A 24,118-nucleotide genomic window follows, 5' to 3' on the forward strand; every position below is an offset into this window, starting at 1 on the left:
TTGTTGGTTCATAGATTCAAAAGTTCATCGTTAAGGGGAGGTTTCTTGCAACATCTCTAAATCTGCAGAGGGATTTAATTTAGAAAGAGAGCAAGGATAGATCACAGCTTTAATTTTTGGTTATGAGTTTAAAGATGCATCAACCGAAAACAGTGAGAAAGATAACAGCTAGACAGAAACCACAATGATGCTCAATTATTTTGATTTATCGGAAGTACACATATGTAAAATGTGGCAAAAATATTTTGCAAATATTATCTCAGCAATGGCAAATTTAAGTTAGGAGATGAATACAGTTGGGACACAACAGAATAGAGCCATCATTAATGTTGTTAGTAACATGCCTGGCATGCACATACATACTGTGTCTTAGTCTGCACCATGCGAGTTAACAGTGTGATACACTCATGGCACAACAAATCCACAGCGTTCTCGAATCTGACGTGATTCTGGAACCCCACAGTCAGAGTAGTACAAATGCTTCTCTGATCTGTTTTACTCGACATACTGTTGCTTTGCACAGTTTGTAAAAGGACAATGCCTAATTATTTGAGGAAATACTTTTCAAAAGGTCATTGCCACAGAAGACATTTGGACTTATCACAGTTGGGAAAGCAAGGGTGTAAATAATAAAATTAATGACACTGAATTCCATTTACTGGTTTCATTTTGACTTATTGTTCATGGAGATACACTGTCACAGCTTACTGGGATAACTGAATAGATTGAATCCATTATTAATGTTTTTAGTAACATTAATGCTTTCCCTGCTAGGGCAATTTAAAATGCCAGCTGAGGAAGATATCTATTGAGAATATCATGAAAGATGGTCAGCGGACAATGTACATACACTACCGTTCACAAGTTTGGGGTCACTTAGAAATGTCCTTATTTCTGAAAGAAAAGCATTTTTTTCAGTGATGATAACAGTAAATGAATCAGAAATACAGTTTAGACATTTTAATGTGGTAAATGACTATTCTAGCTGGAAATCGCAAATTTTTAATGGAATATCTACACAGGGATACAGAGAAACATTTCCAGCAACCATCACTCCTGTGTTCTAATGCTACATTGTGCTAGCTAACCCTGTTGAAAGGCTAACTGATGATTAGAAAACCCTTGTGCAGTTGTGTTAGCACATGAATAAAAGTGTGAGTTTTCATAGAAAACATGAAATTGCCTGAGTGACCTCAAACTTTTGAAAGGTAGTAGTGTTTTACCTGGAAGATAGAGGCAATTAGAATAATTTATTTGAATGCTTTTACTTATCAGTTTTAGAATATGTCCAACAAGTGAGCAGCACGTAAGAAGAACAGCAGCAGCAGATTCGGTGTTCTGTCTGTATCTAAATCCTCCTGCATGTGTTCAAGCACATTGAGCTGCAATCCATCTGTGTTTTGGAAGCACTCAGAGCCCAGTTATGCAATTATCATAGTTATGCACTTAAAACGCTGGAAATCAGTTCTAAAGTATAAAAATAAGCTATGGCTTGCTTATTTGTGTGAGTCAAAGATGAGCTGTTAGGCCTCAAGTATAGACAGGTGGATTTTTTTTTTAAAATAGGAGTGCATCTGTTACATCAGATGTATGAGACGGACACCTGAAAATGCTGCTGTGCAGGATCGACTTCAAGCTGTAACTTTCTGTACCTTTTCCTAACAGACATACACTAATCACCAACATCAAAAGCATGGGCAGATGAATCGACTAACATCAATCACCTTGTTAAAATGCAGTCTTCTGCTGGGAAACGTGACATTAATATGGATGCATATCTAAAATGGCAACAGGGCAACAAGTCACAGTACTTAAAGTATTTACAAACAGCTCAAAGAACATGACAAAGAGCACCAGGTGTTGCCACTGCCCCCAGATCACAATGTGACTGAGCATCCAGGGGTTGTGCCAAAACAAGAACAATCCACAGAAGAACCATCCCACAACCTACAGGACCCAAACGATGCAGTGTCAACATCCAAGACACCACAGGACATCCCCAGAGGTCCTATGTCCTTGACCCAGACAGAGCTGTTGTGGCAGCACTAGGGGGACCAGCACAATATTAGGTTGGGTTTTTATTGTTGTGTCTGATTGGTGTAATTGTTTAAACAACTTAGTTTTGTACAAGAAACATGTTGTCATAATGAGTCAAGTTCTAATTCAGCACTAACTGCTGCTCTCAGTCCAGAAGCTCTGTCTGTGAAAGTGTGTGATCAAGTGTTTTGCAATTAGTTCTACATTCACACAAAATTATTGTGTTAAAAGTCACATAGGGAATAGAAAACAGATCCCCCTCTCTGGGCTAAAGGAGATAGAAAAGAAAGCACTGAAATTTCTTTTTCTAAAGGACTTTTTCTTAAGTAATTTGAAGGATGAGACTCTAATGTAGGTTTGATTGATGATGTATGGAATCAAAACTATTTTTGCCAAGAGCATCAGACAATTAACTTATTTTACTCCTTTTTTAAAAAAAAATGGAAAGAAAAATGAAGAATTACAGAAGAACATAGACAACAAGCTTATGAGTCTGAGTGTTAGAGACTGACTGCAGCTGCCTTTTAATGGCATCTCCTTTGTCAAACTCCAAAGTTGAATTTCCATGTCACAGACACATGCAAAAGTCTCCTGCCTGGTGAGATTTCATTGCTCCTGGTTGTCACCAAGCACATCGATTTAACAAGGTAACACAAGCTGAGCCATTTGAAGGGATTCACCTTGAAGCACCGAGTGCCTTTGTGTGTCTCTATTGCTGCCTGTGATAAATGGAGCTGTAGGGAGGACAAGGAAATGCCCGAAACCACGAGTGCGCTGATCAAATGGGGACAATTAGGACTGAGACAAAGAGGTTAACACACACAGGGAGATGCACACACACACTGCACGGGCTGACATGAAGTTTTATAGTGTTGTTGGTCCGTATGAGCATTGTTTGTTCAGTTGTAAATGGTCATCTCTACAACTGAATCAGGTCTACAGTGTCATGACAGTGTCTTTCTAAATACAGTCTCATCGTTTGTTTGACTACAGAATAAATTTGAGTAAAAAGTGTTAATTTCCAGTCCATTTGAATTCAGAAACTTTGCTAAATGTTGACACATGCCCACGCATGAGGCACACAAACACACACACACACACACACACACACACACACACGCAGAAGCTATCTGTATCAGTATGATAAGTGGCATCCCCCTACGGCGTACCAAGGCTGCCGTCATTAACCTCTGATACCAACTTGTCCTTGAGTCAAAAACCGTCAGTCAACTCCCCCACCCCACTAGACCCTGTTTCAGACTCTGTCAACCTAATGATGCTTCTGTCCGACCTTCGCTGAACTGAGGGGATGTTCCTTTTCGAACCTCACAGCGTCCTGCTGCAATCTGTCTGGCCAGACTCTGTTCCAAGGCCACAGTGGTGCTGTACAATGGTTGACCATGCGTCACCCGCGGATGGACAGACACAGTGGCAAGAGGGTTGACACACACATGCTGGTATGCACACGCGCGCACACACACACACATACACACACACACACACACACGCACACACACACACACACACACACACGGACATGGCGACAGCAGTGACAAACAGCGCGCTGAACTCGAGCAGACAGCCTGTCAAACGTGAATGAAGCCTGGAGATTTTGACTGGAAAAAGTGAAGTCACAGTCTGCAAATCAAATATCACTATTGATCCATCAAGGACAAGAAGTTTCACCTTATAAACAAACATAAGAGCACTCGCACATCTGTAATGTTGAGGAAGTTATTCACAGTAAAACTCTATTATTTCCCCTATGAATATGATTTCTGATCCATACAGATGAAAAGACTGAGGGTTTGCACATTAGACTGCCAATGTTCCGCTGACTACTGAGCGTGAGAGCCAAAGCAAAATAGCACAGCGGAAGGAGGCAGAAGGGCAAAACCGAGTATGTGTTACCACAATGAATCCCTTTTGCAACAGTTTCATCAGCCAAAAGGTCATAGAATTTTCACAATTTTACATCGCAAAAAATGAAGTAAAGTTAGTGCATTATTTTCTGTCAAGCATCTATCTAAACTGAATGTGCAAACTTACATGTGAGATGCACAAGGCAAAAATAAACAGTGAAAATGAAGAACCTTCACAATACAGGAAGAGTGGTGGGTTATGTAGGTTTATAATAATAGACACTGATATATTAGTGATAGTTGTTTATATCTTCTCAGCTCATTACAAGACAGAAAAGTTCTAAAATGATGCATTATGTAACCAAAATAAACAGAGAGCTCCTGTCTGAAAGTGTGGTACGACTATACTAAGACTGAAAGAACTTATAGCACTGACATGTTGCATATTTCACAGACAAAGTAATGATATAAGCCCAAGATGAGACGTTTAAAATGAAAGTGTGGAAGCAAGGAGCTGTTGAGTGAGAAATATCGACTCAGCAGGCATCACGCACAGTGAGTCAGAAGTGACAAAAGTAAGTTCATTAAAAAAAGTGTGTCCCAAGTGTAAAATATGTAACTAAAGTCGCAATTACTGCAATATTCCCTTACTTTAGCAGCCATCTCTTTACTTTTTTCTCTTCTCTTTTTCTTATATTTGTCATACTCTCTATCAATTAAATTGAGAGCTGATCATAACCCCAAACACAAAATGTGTGAGGGATTTCTGTCAACATTTATAAGACATAAGCAAGTCATCCGCATTACAGTGTAGATATGGGCTTTTGCACATCTGTTAAACCAAAAATCTTAAATCTAAATGTATCTCATCCACCTGACAGTATCCATGTGTCATAATGCACCTGTGAAACACGTAAACCAGAGCTGAACAGGGGATGAGAGACCAGTATCCTGACCCACTGGCCTTTGGGTCTCTGATCTAATTCTAGACCTCCAGTCCAAGGTTAATGAGATCTGGAAGTCATCCACAACATCTTCATGCCCAGGGCTCAGAGTCCCGGACTGGGCCGTGAGACACAGAGGCAGCAGATTGGCTGGTAAGGCCTTCCACTTCGCACTCACTGGACCTGAACAGCACCAGAGCAACTGGCAGGCAGATTATGTATTGGGAGTAGACCTGTCTGTCTTCCTCTGCCTGTCTGTCTACGTTGCGAAAACTTCTGCTCAACTTGCTTGTTGGATTGATCAGATGGGCATACTTGCTTTGTAGTTGGCCTTTTGTGAAAAGTAGCAGGACGTTTATAGAGTATTTTCAGTTGTTTTTCAGATGTTTGAAGCATGCCTCAAAGTGTTTCCCAGCATTTCTATGGATTCCACCACAGTGGGGAGCTGGCTGCATTCAAAGCTCTAATGGAAATTAGTGTGCCTTATATGCACTCAGACAGAATAAACTGATATGGAGGTTGGAGTGGTGCATGGTAGTTTTAGCAACCAAAACAATCTTCCCTTACTGTTAAATATTTGAGTTGTGTGAGACCCAAACCATACCCTGCATAGAATTCACTTGTCATAACCAGACGATTTCTTGACACTATACTACAATAGCCATGGTAAAAGGCTGTGGAATTTTGCAGTGAATGCAAGAACTGATTTTAAAAAAGAGAACTTTCAATGCAAGATATAGAACTGCATGTGATTAGTTGTATAATACCGGTTTTCCTTGAATCTAGCATGAGTACGAAACCTTCCTGCTGGACACTAGACATATAATTACTGGCTAAACACTCACTAGGTCTTTACAATTCATTTTAAAACTAAAAAAAAACATGGCATTAATAGTGTTTATGCAAAAGCTACTAAAATCATACTTCAATTTGTATCCATTGGATCCTTTAAAGATCATGTTATTTGGTAGTTTTAAGAGGCAACAACTGTCATTATCAGGTCAGACTCTATGTTTTCCAGATCTAAGTCTTAACAGTGGTAAAAATGGTAAAAACAGTGCTTACCTAAAGTAGTCTGAATTCATGATGGTACAGTTTTAGTGTCCTAACAGAGTCTAAAATTCAGTTTTATTACTTAAAGAGAATCTGAAATTATACATATCTGTGTCCAGCAGTTCAACATAACACATTTCTTAGCATAAGCTTCCTCTTCAACATATCTGTATGCAGGTGTGTAAATGTCCCTCTCTGAGCCTTTGCGGTGAGTAGCCGATGATGCCGGGTTCCTCTCCCGGTGGTCAGCGAAGAAGAACAATTCCAAGAGGAGCACAATTCTGCAGCATTTACTTGCAGAACCACATCAACAAATGTTGCAGAATAGTTCAGCTCTTGAAATCAAAGGCAGTGTGGTGAAGAGGCGATGCAAAGGATGAGAGATCATTGCAGAGATGGTGGCATTATAAGCGAGATGCAGGCTGAAACTTATTGCATATGGGGAGAAAAAAAAATGGAAGACGCGCTCGATTTCAGTTTCATTGCACACAAATATTACCCTCCTCAGTGTCCTTTCTGCGAAAACAGAAAAACAATAAAAATAAAAGCCTTATTGTTTTTTTTTTCTCTGTGCTGACATAGTATGCATTTTGTCCATATCTGTGATATTAGTGGTGGAGCAGTTTCTAGCCTTCTTTTCCTTCTCAGTTTAGAATAATATTCTACTCCGCCAGGAGTAAATTGCAGCCCTATTCTCATGCAACATGATATTCGTGTTCACTTCCAAACAAAACAAAAACGACTGCAGGTAACAATATGATATATTAAGATGATACAGTACCATGATAGAAGTGAGATATATTGTCTGTGGTTGGGCTGGTTTGTGTTCTCACATTCTGCTTCTAGTTGGATTGCAGTATGCATTACTTACTAACACTACAGATGATGAAAAGTCACACGTCTTCTTTGGTTTCTTCTTAGAAAAAGACGCAATAGCAGTGGTACTCCGAAACCCACGTTTAATAGTTTTGCATGTAATCAGCAGCAACGCTCTCAAACACTCAAAATGAAAAGCCCTCGTCTCTTCTCCCTTCCAGTCTGTCTCTCGTACTCATCAGACTTCCTCGCTCTCTTCATTAGCTGAAGCAGTGAGTGCTATCTCTGATTTGTACTTGAGGATTAGTGGGCCTCTCCAGCACACCTCTGCTCAAGTGTTGCAAAGTTAGGGATCCAGTAGAAGCATGCTTCTTAGTGCAGGAGAAGACTATGTTTTTAACTGTCTAATAACTCAAAACACATGAGTCTTTCTTTCTTTCTTTCATTTCTGTATTGGCTGATAATCACAGTCATCACCATAATAATCCTTAGTCACTGTCATCATCTACAGTTTGTCAGCTGTTGCACTCCGGTCACTTGAGCAAAGGCTTACTCTTTACACACTCTTATGGTTTCAGTCTGTTACATATGTACATGTGCACATACATTTTGTTTATTCCTTTGTGTAATATACTTTCATAAGTGTTTGTTGTGTAATGAGCAATATTTTTTGTGATATGTGAAAAGCATGCTCATATTAATGTATGAGTTCACTGTGTTTTTATCAAGTACAGAGGTTTACCTCATTTTGAAATGATTTTTAACAAATAAGTCATGATTTTACATAATTTCCCCTTCATCTCACTTTCTCACACCATTGTGGACACATTTTGATGACCTCGCCACTGTTTAGAATCCGGTGTTATACCCACTTTTCAGGCAAGTTGCTGTCAGTGCTTCCTCACTTTAGCAGCGTGCTACTTTGACTGAAGTGAAGGCTAACTTGGGCAGCTTGATTTAGTGATGAAGAAGAGAGACTAAGCTTCTCTCCACGTACCAAGCATCATTCACTACTTCTGTTTGATTTGTTTATTTATGTACCTTCCACACTTATTCACATTGAATCTATTGCATAGATTTTCTCAGTTAATGACTGTTATTTTCTAGCATCAGGGTTTATTGTGTTGATTCTAGCTTTTAGATCATGCAATGACTGGAGATTCATTATTGAAGATCTGGTAATGAAAGCAATGGGACTGTTTAATGAAGGCCATCTTTGCCAGTAAAAAAAACCCCAATACTTTAATAAGGATAAACACAGTTAATTATCTGTTCGATTGACAGCACACAGACTGAAAGATGTTTGAAAGTTTATCAAGGTTTTGAATGACTTCAGAAGGACTTCAAAGTTTGACATCATTGTGTGAGGTAAAATCTATTTCAGCCATAACAAGGACACGGTTTTTCTTTAATACTTTTACTTTTTAACTTACATTTCTTCGTCTCCAGATTCTCTTTGTATTCCAGACTATGTTTTCATTCAACTCTGTCTCCTAAGAATTATGTCCCTCTACTACTAAGCAGCATTCTCAATTACTTTTTGAAAGAAACATATTTTCTCCCTGTCTGTAACAGTAAGATGTAGCACGGAACGAGAGAGCAGAGGTAGTGGAGGTATTGGTCTGACAGGACTTTCACTGAGAAGATCGATGTTTATGTACTCTGAGGATCTGTTGCTTTTGGACATACATTTCATTCTTACTTGCTTTTGGTTAGGTGCTGAAAAAAAACAGTAAAGCGATAAAATAAAAGGCAAAGATATGTTGTAGAGATATTTATGATGACTCACAAAGAAGGGTAAGCTGGGAGAAAATGTGTTCCTTTTAAAACTGAGGATGCAGTTTAGTTGTAAAGAAACATCATTTTTGGGAGACAGGGTTGCTTCATTGAAATACAATCTATGCCCTGACACTAATGATTTTTCCATCACTCCCACATGATGAGTTTCTCACTCTTACAAATCACCTACTTCGATTGACTGGGTGTAAACTTTGGGTACAAGTCTGGCATTTCATCAAATATTTGATGCAACCTTCTTCCTGAATTGCATGTTGCTGCTTTAAAAATCCAATATTCTATGGGAAGCAGCAACTTACAAGCTGAAAATGGTAAGTTTGAAATAAGACAGGCCTGCTTTATTTTTGTAGAATGACGGTGCTCACCTCTCTGTGCGCAAATTTCCATCAAAACAAGATCCTTGCATTACCATTGTTTTAGGGACACCATCACTGCATCCTGGGCTTAGCATTGCCCAAAAGAATTAGTTCAAAAAAAAATTTAAAAAAAAGGTAGAAGTTTGTTTTTTTTCACTGTAGCAGAATCAGGACGGGGTGCAGTCAGATCATTCTCCACTACTGACACAGTGCTGCAGAGAAAGGTCTGGATATGTGAGCTTACAAATCGCCAGCACATTTATCTATTCGCTTTCTGATTCCCACCCAGTAGAAGTAGAAACATTCACATAAATACAAAATATTTGTCCACACTGTGTCTCCAAATTCAGTCTGTGTTACCATGATTTTTAGGACTAACAACCCAACAACCAGCAGGTAGTCTACTGATGAAAAACAGAGATACTGTTTCTTTTCAGTTTGCATGAATTTGAAGTTCAAGCGCATAAGAACTACATCCAGGGTTAACACATCAGCCATCAAACCAATTCCAAAGAACCAAATTAGCTAGATGGGAATGAAGAGAATTATTTTAGCCTGATATCATGTTAGCAGGAATTACTGAAACCACATGTGAAGAATTGGCCCTTTCATCAAAGTATTTTCTGTAATATTAAAAATGTATTTATCTATTAAATTAATTCATTAGAATTTGCCCATTATCAGCATCCAGCTGAGTAAAATGTTTTGCTAAACTCAACTTTTTATATTTTTAAGAGGGATGAAGGTTAGAGGGAAACTCACTGAGAAAAGAGAAAAAAACTAATTAACAACCAGACAATGAGCTGTAGATGAAAACATAAAAAAGGCAAGGCAGTCAGAGGCAGCTTTCACCAAAGACAGAGCTGGATGGGCTCATTCAGGGGCAGCCATTTCTTATATATCAGTGACATTATCAGAGACACTGATCTTTTTATGAACTTTACAGAGGCCAGCCTCGCTGATCCCTTTATAGCGATGTTTATAGCTGCACAGAAAGAGTGTTGTGGCAAATGAACTAACAGAGTAATAAAGCTCTCAGAAGACATCCGTTAACTCTGAGCGAGAGCAGAGATTCTCTCTAAATCTTACTTTAGAGACAAAACGTTGGCTGGCAGAGGCTTCGGGGTGGACAGTAAAGCTTTGTTTTAATAGCCTGCGCTGGACTGCTGAGACAATGGCCTGACTGGCTGTAAGACAGCACTGACTTGTTTTAGGACATCTCTAATGCATAATCATAGCAGTAAATCTCTGGTATGGCTCTACTAGTCTTTACCAATGAAATGTGACATGAACAGGGCAACAAGTGGGGCAACAAGTATCACAAGTATAAGGTTTGTGATGATATTTGGCTATTCTGTGCACAGACCTGTCTCTAAAAATGATGTTCCTATATAGCAAAGCTGTCAGTTTATTCTGAAACAAATTTATTTTTGCACCTGTGACGTAGTAGCAAAGTCTTCCAGTTTGAAAAATGCACAAAATCAAAATCAAAAAGGGATGATGGAGTACACCAGAACTTTACATTTTCACATTTTTTTATTTTTGGTTTCCACTCACTGTTTGGTTCAGGTCAGGCCACATCTGCATGGTTAGGTTTCAGAAAATATCATGGTTTAGGTTAAAATATGTCTCCTTTTTGACATTTTTGAAGCTTTTTCTCTGTTTTCTTGCTACTATGGTGATGACTCCTGCCCTATCTAACATATGATTCTTTGGTAGGAAAAAGCAACAGTAAAAAATAAAATTAAAATATGTTGATTAGAAATGTATTTATATACGTCACAAAGAAACATAATTCAGCATAAAGTAAGTTTCCCCAAAAAATGTTACTGAAAGTGCAGTTTAGTTGCATATAAATATAATTTTTGGGAGACAGAGTTTCATCAACGTGGACAATTTAGTAAATACAGGTCACATGAGATTGTGAATACCACACTCACAAATACAAATGATGACAAGTTACATATGCCAAAAATACCCAGAATATAAGAGCAAACAGCAGTGATTGAGACTATGTACAACACAACAGCATTGTAACAGCACTTTCCTATTATAATTTACTTATTTTCATTTTATCTGGTTCCTCTAGAGACACCTGTAGTATTCTTATGTTCCTCTATGTGAATGTTAGTCTATTGATAACGGAGTGCAGGAAAGCAAGCTGTGAGTATGTTTTATTTTTTATAGTATCACTAGGAGAGGTTTCCAGGATTGCATTTGTACCTCTGTTTATTTTTTTGGCAGATTCATGCCTTTGAATTTAATGCTGCATTTAAAAAAAGCAGCTCAGTTCTAGTCCAAACCTCCGTTCGATGCTTCCAAAATAGCTGGCCTCACACTCGTATTCACCCCGCTGTCTTCAGTGTTACCAAGTTCAATTATAAATCTCTCCGGGATATATGCCTCTTGAAGAAGAGAGAATGTGTGTTGACGTGTGTATGTATAGAAGCCTAATGAATTTATTATAAGGTGCTACGAAGATTAGCGTGACTTAGCCCCAAACTTTTCCCTCGCTCCCTGCTTTCCTTCTGCATGATTGATGCCGATTGTGGCTTTAACACGCTGTTAAATTGACAGCAAATCGTCTTTAGCAGAGGTCGCATTAGCATAAAGGCCTTCTTGTGGAAAATAAACAACAGCAATGTCTTCTCAAAAACAGCACAAACAAAAGAGGGAGATAATGACATGGCAGCCCCTTAGTAACATGAACAACAACATAATGGAGCCGGAGTGAAATTAAAATGGATCAGTCAATTTAAATGCCTTTGTTGATACTCCCTCTCTCTCTCTCTTCTTCTATTCTCGTTCGTTTTCCTTTCTAAATCTTACTTTTATAGCCACAGGATCCAGTCAAATAAAGTGTATGGAGAAGAAAAATATTTACATGAGCATATGCACCACACAGGGCAGATTTGCAAATGTGTTTTTTCCTTTAAGATAAAGCCTTTGAGTAGTAAAAGAGTTATTGCTGCCTAACTAAAAGGGTTCGGTGAATACATCCATCCATTATCGATACACCGCTTAATCCTCATTAGGGTCGTGGTGGGGCTGGAGCCTGTCCCAGCTCACTTTGGGTGAAGGCAGGTGACACTCTGGACAGGTCACTAGTCAATCACAGGGCTACACATCAGGACAAACAAATTCTGTTATATTCACACCTACACACAATTCACAATTTAGAATCACCAATTAACCTCAGCATGTTTTTGGACTGTTGGAGGAAGAACACGCAACATGTAAACTCCACACACAAAGATCCCATTCCCAGGCTGGGATGTAAAGCGGGGATTTTCAAGCTGCGAGTTGACAGTGCGAACCACCAAGTCACCATGCAGCCCTGGGTGAACACGCTATGAAGGAAATTTCAAAAGTCATCCAAAAGTGCTCTTGGTGTTCAGATAAACAAAAGAAGTAAGTAACTAATGATGATGGCAGTGTGATACTGTAACTGATAACAGGTGCTGCGACAAAAAGTGTTATGTGTCAGCAGCTGTAGGATGTCCACACATGCAGAGTAGTTAGTGAGAAGTGAGAAGATCACGCCGTCACGCTGCGGGTGTGTAGGTGTAATGTGTACAGGATTTAGAAGCAACTTTTACAAAAATTCATATGAGCAAAGTGTCACTTTGAATGCCAAAACAGAAGGGGCGAAAAAAGGCACCAGTGCAGTTTTGCTTGATTGGAGCGTGGAGTCTACCAGTTATCTGTGGAGGAGGCTTCTTCTTTGGCATCCTGACATGCGAGAAGACTTGGATTTGGTAGATGATAAGTAGAAGCAGCAGCTATTAGTGGTAAGAACTCTGATATATTTCAAAATGACAGAGCAGGTTTTAGTTTAAACTGTCAGTTAAGCTGCTAGAAAAAAAAATGATGGCACCATGCCCAAACAACTGTGAGAAATGCTTGGCAAAGTCAACAATATGTTGTGAAAACAGAAGGTGAAAAAGGTCACGCCTTCCTGGTGAGAACTTAAACGCCCTCAGTTAATTTCATAGCAGGCTGCTCAGTTAATTTTGTCATATCCCTTGTGGTGTTATTTGAAACTGACATGTGCACAGGAATCAATGAAGGAGCCAAAAGCAGGTCAAGTTAGCAAATCCTCATGCTGGGATGCAGCGTGTTTGAAGAGTGCAGGAGGACAAGCACTGCAGTGCTGACCTGCCCATGAGTCAGATTATATTTGACAGAATAAAGTCAGAGGTACTGTATTCAACCACATTTTGGCATACTGAAAGGATAGTTGATCTACTGAGAATACAGATGAACAATGAGGAAGTGGATTATATTGCTGAAGTGGTTTCTTCTACAGTGGTCATAATAGAAAGTCATTTTAACCGACATGATTTTGGTGATTTAGGTTGATCACAGCTGCCATGAACTATGAAGAACAAAATGGCAAACATTTATTACACAGAATTGTAAAAGCAATTTGACTAATACAAAGGAAGCTATACAAATGTAAATGTATAACTTTTATACTTTACATTTGTTATACAAATGTAAATGTATATAAAAATGCAAAATTTTAAATGTTTAACAATAAAAAAAATAGAAAACACATCACTGCTATCAGGATTTAGACTGGAAAAAAGCCACTTAAGTTTATGTTACTGTATAGAAAATGATTTTTTTATTTCTTTTTTTGTGTGGCTAAAAGGCAGCATTTCTAAATTTAAAGATAGAGACTGCCTTGCAATGGAATCATACCTACTGTGATGCCCAGCATTTCCACTCATGAGTGCTCATTACCTCCGCCAGGAGGTTATGTAATCACCGGAGTTTGTCAGTTTGTCTGTTTGTCTGTTTGTCTGTTAACAGCATAACTCAAAAAGTCATGGACGGATTTTCACCAAAATTTTACAGGATGTCCGGAAGAGCAAAAGTAACAATCGATTAGATTTTGGAGGTGATCTGGATCACCGTCTGGATCCAGGATTTTTTTTGAAGGACTCTGTACAATTGAGAGATGGCCGTCCATGACTTTTTGAGTTATGCTGTTAACAGACAGACAGACAGACAGACAGACAGACAGACAGATGGCCTGGCGGAGGTATGCACTTTTCTAGTTAGTTATGTGTTCTCATCAGCAGATCACACTCATCTTCGAACTCAACTCCATTTTGTTCTCAACTTTACGCCTATAAAGTTTTGTGTGCAGGACATGCATTTAGTCATACTATGACTGAATCAACTACATGTGTTTCTGTGGGGATGTGGGGCTGTCCAATCAATGAGTGCTTGGTAGTCACTAATAAGTTATTTTGTGATTACATTTACATGAACACACAGTAGTCACAACCGTCTTCAAATTCATCCATTACTTCAAATTCAGCTCCACGTATGTAAATTTTCTGTTTCTGGTACAGCTCTGACAATATTGCACTAACGAAATAAGTCCACAGAGAGACATATAACCATCTGCCAAAATAATCACAACCAGCTTCGTGGTAGTTCCTGCTACAGTCAGTGTCTCCAGGACCACATTTGCCATGATGACACACACACACATACACACACACACACACACACACACACACACACACAAAGATGAAGAAAACAATACCAGCTACACTGCCTCAGCTGGTGAAGGCTGCACGCTTGCTTTACTTTCAGGTTGGCAGCTCACTGTGCTCTGTAAGCCTTTCTGATCCAGGAGCAGTTTAACTTCAGAGAACTTGCCTGGCAACGGACAGAGAACACTACAAGTGCCGTCATCCGGGATCATGAAGTGTGGCTTCATGGGAGTAGCAGGAAGCATTTGCCAGTAATTATGGAAGACAGAGCACAATTGGAGCACAACCTGCTCTTGTTAATGATCTGACGAAACACTCTCCCTGCACACTGTCCGAGCACACGAACACACACATTTCAACTTATGAAGGTTGCCTTACTTTTTCCAGGTAAATAAGTTCAGTTTCGATTACACATTACATCCAGTTTCATGAAATGGCATTTGACAAGTGGAACAGGTTCTTTAAAGGCTACAGCTACTTATGTGCCAGTCTATGGGAAAAAAAAGCATGTACACAGATTCAGTGAAAGCCAGAAAAGGTCCCACAGTATTCACCTGACTGTACTCCATACACAGAACATATACGCTGTGCACGAAAGCGAACAAAGATGTGCTGGTGGTGTTTATGATGTCAGTCATTTGCAACTGAGTGTGTTGCTGAAGTGTTGATAGAGATAGAAAGTTTTCTTACTGACCTATAGAGAGACAGATGACTTTTGCAGCTTTGCCCAAAAATAAACTATTATGGGTATAGTTAGAAAAGTGTGTGTGTGGGTGTTCTTGACAGGTGAGTGAATGTGTTGACACCTGGGCGGGTGTGGAATATGTATGAGTGGATGCGTTCAGTGTTAAAGTTCACATTAAGTGCTGTGTTTTTCTTCTGCAATTGTACAAGTGGTGGGTGGGGGGAGTTGTATAGTGCAAAGTGCGTCCACTGCCCACATTTTAAAAAAGTAAACTCATCCATTCTTGTGCTTCAAGTCCCTATTCACTTTTTGGATTTTTAACCACAACCTCTTTCCATAACCTTAAATGGAGCAACACATTTCAGAAGCATTTCTTTTCTATTTTTAAAGTCTATTCAAACGCTGACAGAAGTCAATAAATAACAATAAAAAACACATTATATGTGGTAGTTACAGGCCTGTGAAAAGGCTATCCAATCATTAGATTTGGTCAGCATAAGATAACTGGATGGTCTACCTGCCTGTGTGCACTCTTGGTGAACACAATGCTTCAACTGAATGCTTTTGAAATCCAGCATACTCTTGCTGGTTTCCATGATCCTGCATAATTTAGATGTTCGGCATGTTCTTTTGCTGCGAATATAAGAAATAGATTTCCTAGAAATGTTCAATGACAACATTTAGCCCTGGCTGATGTGTTTATTTGCAACATTTTGCCATTACATTATTAAAAACCTGACCTTGGCAACATGACATTTGTTTAAAACATATTTGCCGTGCCGAAATTGTAGCACGTATCCTTTTTAATGTATGCTGGGGTATATGCCAAAATGATTTCCACAGGAACATGCATGTACAATCAATGGTGCGTCAGTACGAACAAGAAATGTGTTATGTGTTTGTTTTTCTGTCTGGAAAATGTTTAATAAACCAACAAACAACAAAAGAAAAAGCAATAACAGCTTCTCTCCTCTGCTTTATGAGCCAAATGCTGTGAGTCAAACTTGTTTTCGGGCTCAGCTGCTTGCTATATAATGTAACACACTTTGGCTGTTTTTGCTGGCACTCCCTTGTTTCACCAACGGCCCATGAGCTCAGTTTTCACCTAACAACACGATGCAGGGTGAGGCATCCGAGACTGTAAGTGCTGATGGTTGTGCTGCACACTTTGGCAAAGATAAACAAGACTCCTTTCCACTTAGTGAGCTCCTGCTGAGCTTCAGGGGATGATGCAAAGCGATTAGTCTCCTTTTTGGTGAGCAGGGTTGGAATGAATTAGGTTTTTGAATTTTAACATTAGCAACTGGTGTAGGATAAACCAAATATTTAAAGGCACAGGAAGCTGAAAATGTTGAATGTAGCTTTATAGGTGTTAATTACGTACGTTGAAATGTTGTCAGCTCTGAGACATTTCTGTAAATTGCTTCTATATTTATCTAATTGGTGTAATCTTGTTTTTCTCTGGTTTAGGGAAGGTCTTTAGACCAGTTTGCCACGGTTTCATCACAGAGACAGACAGGTCCAAGTTGCATGTGTCCTTTAATGTGTGATTGACAGTCATTAGTCCAACTAATGTCGACATTAGTGACCTCAGCTTCTCTGAAGACTTTGAAAGGTGAAACATGTATATTTATAAATTTCTTCACTATAAATCTTCCTGAGATTATGACAAAGAATGCTATTATTTACACACGTGGACAAAATTGTTGGTACCCCTCAGTTAAAGAAGGAAAAACCCACAATTCTCACTGAAATCACTTGAAACTCACAAAAGTAACAATAAATAAAAATTTATTGAAAATTAAATAATCAAAATCAGCCATCACTTTTGAATTGTTGATTAACATAATTATTTAAAAAAACAAACTAATGAAATAGGGCTGGACAAAAATGATGGTACCCATAACTTAATATTTTGTTGCACAACCTTTTGAGGCAATCACTGCAATTAAACGATTTCTGTATTTGTCAATGAGCGTTCTGCAGCTGTCAACAGGTATTTTGGCCCACTCCTCATGAGCAAACAGCTCCAGTTGTCTCAGGTTTGATGGGTGTCTTCTCCAAATGGCATGTTTCAGCTCCTTCCACATATGTTCAATGGGATTCAGATCTGGGCTCATAGAAGGCCACTTTAGAATAGTCCAACGCTTTTCTCTCAGCCGTTCTTGGGTGTTTTTGGCTGTGTGTTTTGGATCGTTGTCCTGTTGGAAGACCCATGACCTGCGACTGAGACCAAGCTTTCTGACACTAGGCAGCACATTTCTCTCCAGAATGCCTTGATAGTCTTCAGATTTCATCGTACCTTGCACACTTTCAAGACACCCTGTGCCAGATGCAGCAAAGCAGCCCCAAAACATTACTGAGCCTCCTCCATGTTTCACCGTAGGGACAGTGTTCTTTTCTTCGTATGCTTGGTTTTTGAGTCTATGAACATAGAGTTGATGTGCCTTACCAAAAAGCTCCAGTTTGGTCTCATCTGTCCAAAGGACAGTCTCCCAGAAGCTTTGTGGCTTGTCAACATGCATTTTTGCAAATTCCAGTCTCGCTTTTTTATGAGTTTTTTTCAGCAGTGGTGTCCTCCTTGGTCGTCTCCCATGAAGTCCACTTTGGCTCAAACAACGACGAATGGTGCGATCTGACACTGATGTACCTTGGCCTTGGAGTTCACCTTTAATTTCTTTGGAGGTTGCTCTGGGCTCTTTGGATACAATTCCAACGATCCGTCTCTTCAATTTGTCATCAATTTTCCTCTTGCGGCCACGTCCAGGGAGGTTGGCTACTGTCCCGTGGGTCTTGAACTTCTGAATAATATGAGCCACTGTTGTCACAGGAACTTCAAGCTGTTTAGAGATGGTCTTATAGCCTTTACCTTTAAGATGTTTGTCTATCATTTTTTCCGGATGTCCTGGGACAATTCTCTCCTTCGCTTTCTGTTGTCCATGTTCAGTGTGGTACACACCTTTTCACCAAACAGCAGGGTGACTACTTGTCTCCCTTTAAATAGGCAGACTGACTGATTATGAGTTTGGAAACACCTGTGATGTCAATTAAATGACACACCTGAGTTAATCATGTCACTCTGGTCAAATAGTTTTCAATCTTTTATAGAGGTACCATCATTTTTGTCCAGGCCTGTTTCATTAGTTTGTTTTTTTTAATAATTATGTTAATCAACAATTCAAAAGTAATGGCTGTTTTTGATTATTTAATTTTCAATAAATTTTTATTTATTGTTACTTTTGTGAGTTTCAAGTGATTTCAGTGAGAATTGTGGGTTTTTCCTTCTTTAACTGAGGGGTACCAACAATTTTGTCCACGTGTGTATGCAGATGCATATTTATATTCACGCTGTTGATAATCCATCAATGTTCAGCACTGCTGCTGCTCTGTGTGTCGTGGGCTTGCCTTGATCTAATATATAGTGTATAGCTGTGAGACTCATATGTTACATTCCCACTCTGTGCCATGTTTGTGTGTCTCCATAACAACCTGCAACACAATTCTCTGTTGTATGTCATTGGTTTTATGTTCATGTGATTGCAACACTCATATGACGTGTAGACTTCTGTGAGAAAAATCATGGAGTTCACAGGTGAATCTGCATTTAGGTGTTCTGAACTTTTACCCACCCTTTTCTGAAGCTGTACATGCTTTGCACAACGATCACGTGTATTCTTACGTGCAGGGTACCTGGAAGGGATGCGATTCTAAATCAAGTTTTCTGTAACTTTAATAAAACCAAGGCTCCAGTTGTGGATGTGTTGTCATTTATCTCTGCTTGATAAATATCCTGTGCTCTCCCTCAATTCACCACAGGCAGAATAGCAGCTGGTCTGTCTCTCAAACTCTTCAAATATCAGCAGAAGCATGCCTATAACTACTTTGATCTGGCGCAGTGTGATGGCGTGTAGTGCTGGCACACAACACCTCGACACAGCTAAAACATCTTTCACACCAAAGCTTGTTTGTGTCTAGTGAGATCGTTGCCAAACATAAATTACAAAATCAAAGTGAAACTGTTATGTATCCCAGTATGGTCAACCTTATGGTAGATTACATAGTCTGTATCTCCCTGCTTTTTGCGAATCATTTTGCTGGATACCAAAATCGAGTAAAGATGGGGGCTGACGTACTGGCAGACCTCCTACCTTTTCCACAAATTGCAAATGATAGATCAAATTCAGTCCCGATAGCTGCCTATAATAGTAATAATAATCACAGTAATGATTATGATAATAATGAAACACGCTGAATAGTGTCCGAGGTGGCCAACATTCACTGGATCATGCCTGATGTTAATAAAAAGCGCTCATTAATGGGGAGACAATCCCAAATGCACACACGCCTATATACACACACTCCCACACACAGATGAAGCGGCAGTCTATCCTTTTCAAATTCCTCAAATTCCTGATTCCTGATCTATAGAGTGTAATAGTGTTTAATAAGGCTGACATTACGCTGGGATAATCCCACTCTCTCATGCACCGACACACAACCAATTCCATTTCCACCGCCTCAGCTGTTTTCTCTGCGCTCCAAAAGCTCATTTCAAGAAAAGGAGGCTGGGGCACAAAACGAGGCCTCAAATATCAATTACCACTGATGGGAGAGAGGGAAAAAAGCTGATGGATGCTACATTTCCTCAAATCCTGTGCTATTCTTTTCTTTCGAGTTTAATATGTTTTTTTTTTCATTATTATTATTATAGAGCGATAACAGCATATGAAGAGGGGAAATTAATTCTGATTGGCCTCATATGAAACATAGCAATGGCAAAAAAAATGCAGCCCCTTCAAAATATGTGTGGATAAGAATGCATCTGTGTATACCCATGTGTGTGCACAGAAACAGACAACATTTGGATTGTATTTGCAGGCAGGATTTAGGGAAAATACTGCTTCGGTTTGGGGCTTTTGTAAGTAAATTTCATTGCTGATATAAAGTTTCACTTAACCTGGGTGAGATTCTGCTTTCCTGCATCCCTGTGCTGGAACTGAAAAATAAAACAATAATGAAAAAAAAATGCTACAGGATAGCTTCCTTTACATTCATTTAACTGCAGGTAGACCGTAAGCACAAATACAAGGATTTCAGTTACAATGATGTAATATTTATTCTTAGGAGGCAAAAATGCCTCAGCAGCTAGAGGCATAAATGCTAAAAGCAGTTTCAGCAGAGTTCACCAGTACTTAAAACCAGGATAAGAAGAAGACTAGACTAATGACCTGCAGGTCTGGCTGGCTTATGGTTGTTCAGCTGCCCTAACATAGTGGAAAAAGGCCATTTAGGGATTTACAGACATGCAATCAAGTATGTGAAACCAGCACATTATAAGAAAAGGACAAATGTAATCTCTTATAGTGAATAACACAATGTTAGCTGTAGCGTCTCTTTAGAAAATGTGCAGCAAACTTTTATCTGTCGTGTGAACTTGTGTTCAAAAGGCACAATCTAATCATCCAAACCAACAAATGTTTTTACTATGGATACATAATTACAAATAAGAATATGTCAGTGGAACAAAAACATCCCTGGGCTTCTTGTTTTATTAAAATAACGTAATGTTGGTGTGAATGACGAAGCCTACGTAGAAATTGTTTCACGCAAACTCAAAATTCTTATGCAGACCAACTGATTTGGAACGATTCCAGGACCATTAGAGGAAAACACGAGCAGCATGGTGTAAAGTGAAAACTAACCAAGACAAGAGACATCGTCTTTGTTGCTCTCACGTGTAAACACAACTACTGTCTCTGCCCTATGGCTCATTTTCCATGTAAACCACTGAATGGAAAGATATAAGGTGTGTATGAATTAATCACATCTTGCTGTATTAGTTCCAATATTCTCGGCATTTCACTGAAGCTGGCTAAGACTCGGCACACAGCTCGGGCTTTTACAAATCACACTGCTGTCCCCAGTTTGCGTAATTAGTTTAGTGTTATTGCATTCGCATGGAACAGAGGGTGTAAAATGCGTTATTGCTTTTTAACTGAACACAGTGGGTAAACTAATGTGCTCAACATGATCAATAAATCATATCTGAACACATCAACTCCCTGCCAACTGGAAAATGAAGCAGTGGCTGGGCTTCTGCTTGCATATGAAATAAAGACATGAATGATGTGTGTGTGTGGGTGTGTGTGTCTGTGTGTATGTAAAATATCTTTCAAAAAGAAATATGCACAAAATCTTGTTAATTTTGTACTTGATGCCTCATATGTTTACATCTTGTCGAACAAAGTCAGTATAATGTTTGTACACGTGCATATATGCGTGTAAGTACAGTTAACATCCCTTCAAAGAAAAACAGAAACTCTTTTGTCTCTCTATTACCTAGAATGATAAAAATTATACTTGTTAAGAGCAGCGCTGCACCTGATCTTCATAGCCTGAGGATATATGCCTTAAAAGCCTTCTCATTGCTTGTCCCGTGCTGCTCTCCTCCCACACCGTGGGTGGCAAAGGCAGTTGGTCCACTTTGTAAAAGCCTCCTGCAGTTCGCTAATCATGTTGACCGCTGGCTACCAAATTAAAGCTGTCACTGCCGCTGCTGGACGCTGTTGGTCCGAGCAATGTGGCTTCCAATGGATAAATGGATCCACCACAAGGGGCCTTTCCTATCGTAGTCTGTCATACAGAAACTGCTGTCATGTGAAGATGTGGCGAATTCAATTTTAGGTAGATTTCCTTGTTTTTCCTTCAGATCAAGGATAAATGTCAAATTTAACTACAAATGGTGTGTTACATTGGTGCTCATTTGACATCAGTGTTTTGTTAGCTGATTCAGAGAATGTGCAATAATAATAAGCAGAAATAAGATTTTTTTTCAAAAAGAGGTACACAAAATGATGTTGAAATAAATTTAGCCACAAACCACACAAGCAGAGTCTGACACAAGATCAACAAAATGTGGAAAAACACGAATGTAAAACTATTACATTTTACAGTACTCAAACAGTTTTTAGTGATTGATTGCAGGGTCCATACATGTAGAATACTCTAATGTCCTTCTTTGGCTAAAGACATTTCTGCTGAGTGCATAATTGCTGCAGGGGACAACAGGTTGTAACCCACATACATGAAAATGGAGATTTCATGTTAATGTCAACTAGCAACAGTGAACATAACAGCTGTGTGTGCGATTACCACAGTTTGTGCCATATTTCATCCAATGCATGCCATGTGTTTTACTTCAGTGACGCACTGTCTGTTGAAATTGTTGCACTAATTACTAATGCACATGTTAAATATACAGTACTGTTTCTTTGTTTCACAGAACCAAGTATGAAGTCAATGTCTGGAAACTGTTTGAAAAAGCTAGGTAACTGGATGATGCATTCGTGGTGTGGGCGCATGGTGATAATAGAGCGCACAATGGCCACCGTGTCACAGTTCAAGTCGTTTGCATCAAATATTCTCCATCAGACTCCTCTGGAAGTTGCACTAGAAGTTAGCATTGACAGTCTGACCCTGAGATTATTTGATTGTGTTCAATCCTCTGAATATGGAAGAATATAACAACCATGTTCTTGGTGCAAGCTTGACCTGATGTGCCTTCTTTGCACAGTCAATACAGCCATGTGGTCTCTGGGTCGGTGCTGCAGACCCAACTAACATCTTAATGGTAACATCTTAAATGTATTTCTGCATGGCACAAAACACATCTAAGATATGTAAGATGTGTATTGCGCACACTGCTGTACAGCAGACAAATCATTATGAGAACTGACTAGAAAATACAATGAAAGGAAGGGGACATGGGATGTAGAACTATACAGGGTATAGTATGAAAGACGTTTTTTGCAAGAAAGGTCATCATGGTTACATGACGTGCATGCATTTGCTTGTTAGGCAATCATAAACATACAGCTTTTGTAAGGATTTACTGAAAGCATCGACCGAACTGCCCTATCAACACAGTTGTTGAACTGAGAGAGGCTGACTGAAGAGCTGTCCATAAATGAAGTGATTCGAGAGTCAAATATGAGGTTCTGCCATTTTCAAATGGTTTATTACTATGATATTTAAGCTTTCCGCCAAAGAGCACTGCTTTCTATTCCCTTTCACTTCAATGTATTTGCCATAATGCAGCTGAGATGCAGCTTAAAGCCTATGCATAATAAAGTTTAATACAGTTACAAGGCTCTAGGGCTGGGTACTCCCTAAAGCAGACATACAGTATATCAAAATAAGCATATTGAAATCATTTAAAAGTTGTTGAATGTGCTGCTCTCCAACAAGTTCACTGAGTGAAAAAGCTCCCTTGAGCCAGACCATCTCTGCAAAATGAAAAAAAAAAAAGAAAGAGAGGTTAAAAAACTGACTGTTGTGTGATAAAGAACTGAGTGGCTCTTCTTTAAATCACTGCATAGTTATCAGGATAGCTCCTCATCTAAACAAAATGCAAATATACGACAACATGGTTCAATAAAGGGATTTAATTAAGTACATATCTGTTCATTTCCCTTGCAATTAAACCCCAGTGGAGTCCTCCAGCAGTTCAAACATATTAGAAAAATGCCTTGTGTCAGAGGATGATGCCGCAGCCCATTAGCCTATCCACAGGCACATAGAGGGCGTGGAGAAGAATGAATACTGGGTAAGACTTTATTTTGGTTTCAAGGATCATTATGGCTGCATCTCTGTGTGTGTATGTTTTTAGAATTATCCTCTTTGTTTTAATGTACAAACATAACAGAATCTGGGGAAACCTACAAGAAAACATGCAACATGCAGCATAAACAGTGTTGGAGTGTGCATACCGTACCTATACCCTATATGCACCACCCACACAGAGACACCTGGTACTACAGCAGAGTTGCAAAATAAAAACTCCCAGGCTATCTCTTCTCCTGTCTTCCTGTTAAAACACTGCTTAATGACAGAGCGGGGGAGAGGAAGATTTTAATTAGTCGGCAGAGGAAGCTTCATTAAATTTCTCCGTTGGCCTCTTACGTCCTGCCAGGCGATGTCCTGATGCAAAACTCTCACTGCCATTAGGTAAGGATATGTAGTGACTAGGGGAAATCAGAAGAATCTTCCACTCAGC

General features: G+C 39.3%; 1 protein-coding gene across 1 annotated transcript in view; it reads right to left on the bottom strand.

Moving 5' to 3' along the window:
• Positions 1 to 24,118, bottom strand: part of LOC110958618 (ephrin type-A receptor 6-like) — a 176,862-nt gene that overhangs the window by 87,281 nt on the left and 65,463 nt on the right. The gene's annotated exons all lie outside the window — the stretch shown is intronic.

The sequence above is a fragment of the Acanthochromis polyacanthus genome, chromosome 14 (genome assembly GCF_021347895.1).
Source record: "Acanthochromis polyacanthus isolate Apoly-LR-REF ecotype Palm Island chromosome 14, KAUST_Apoly_ChrSc, whole genome shotgun sequence".
Taxonomy (NCBI): domain Eukaryota; kingdom Metazoa; phylum Chordata; class Actinopteri; family Pomacentridae; genus Acanthochromis; species Acanthochromis polyacanthus.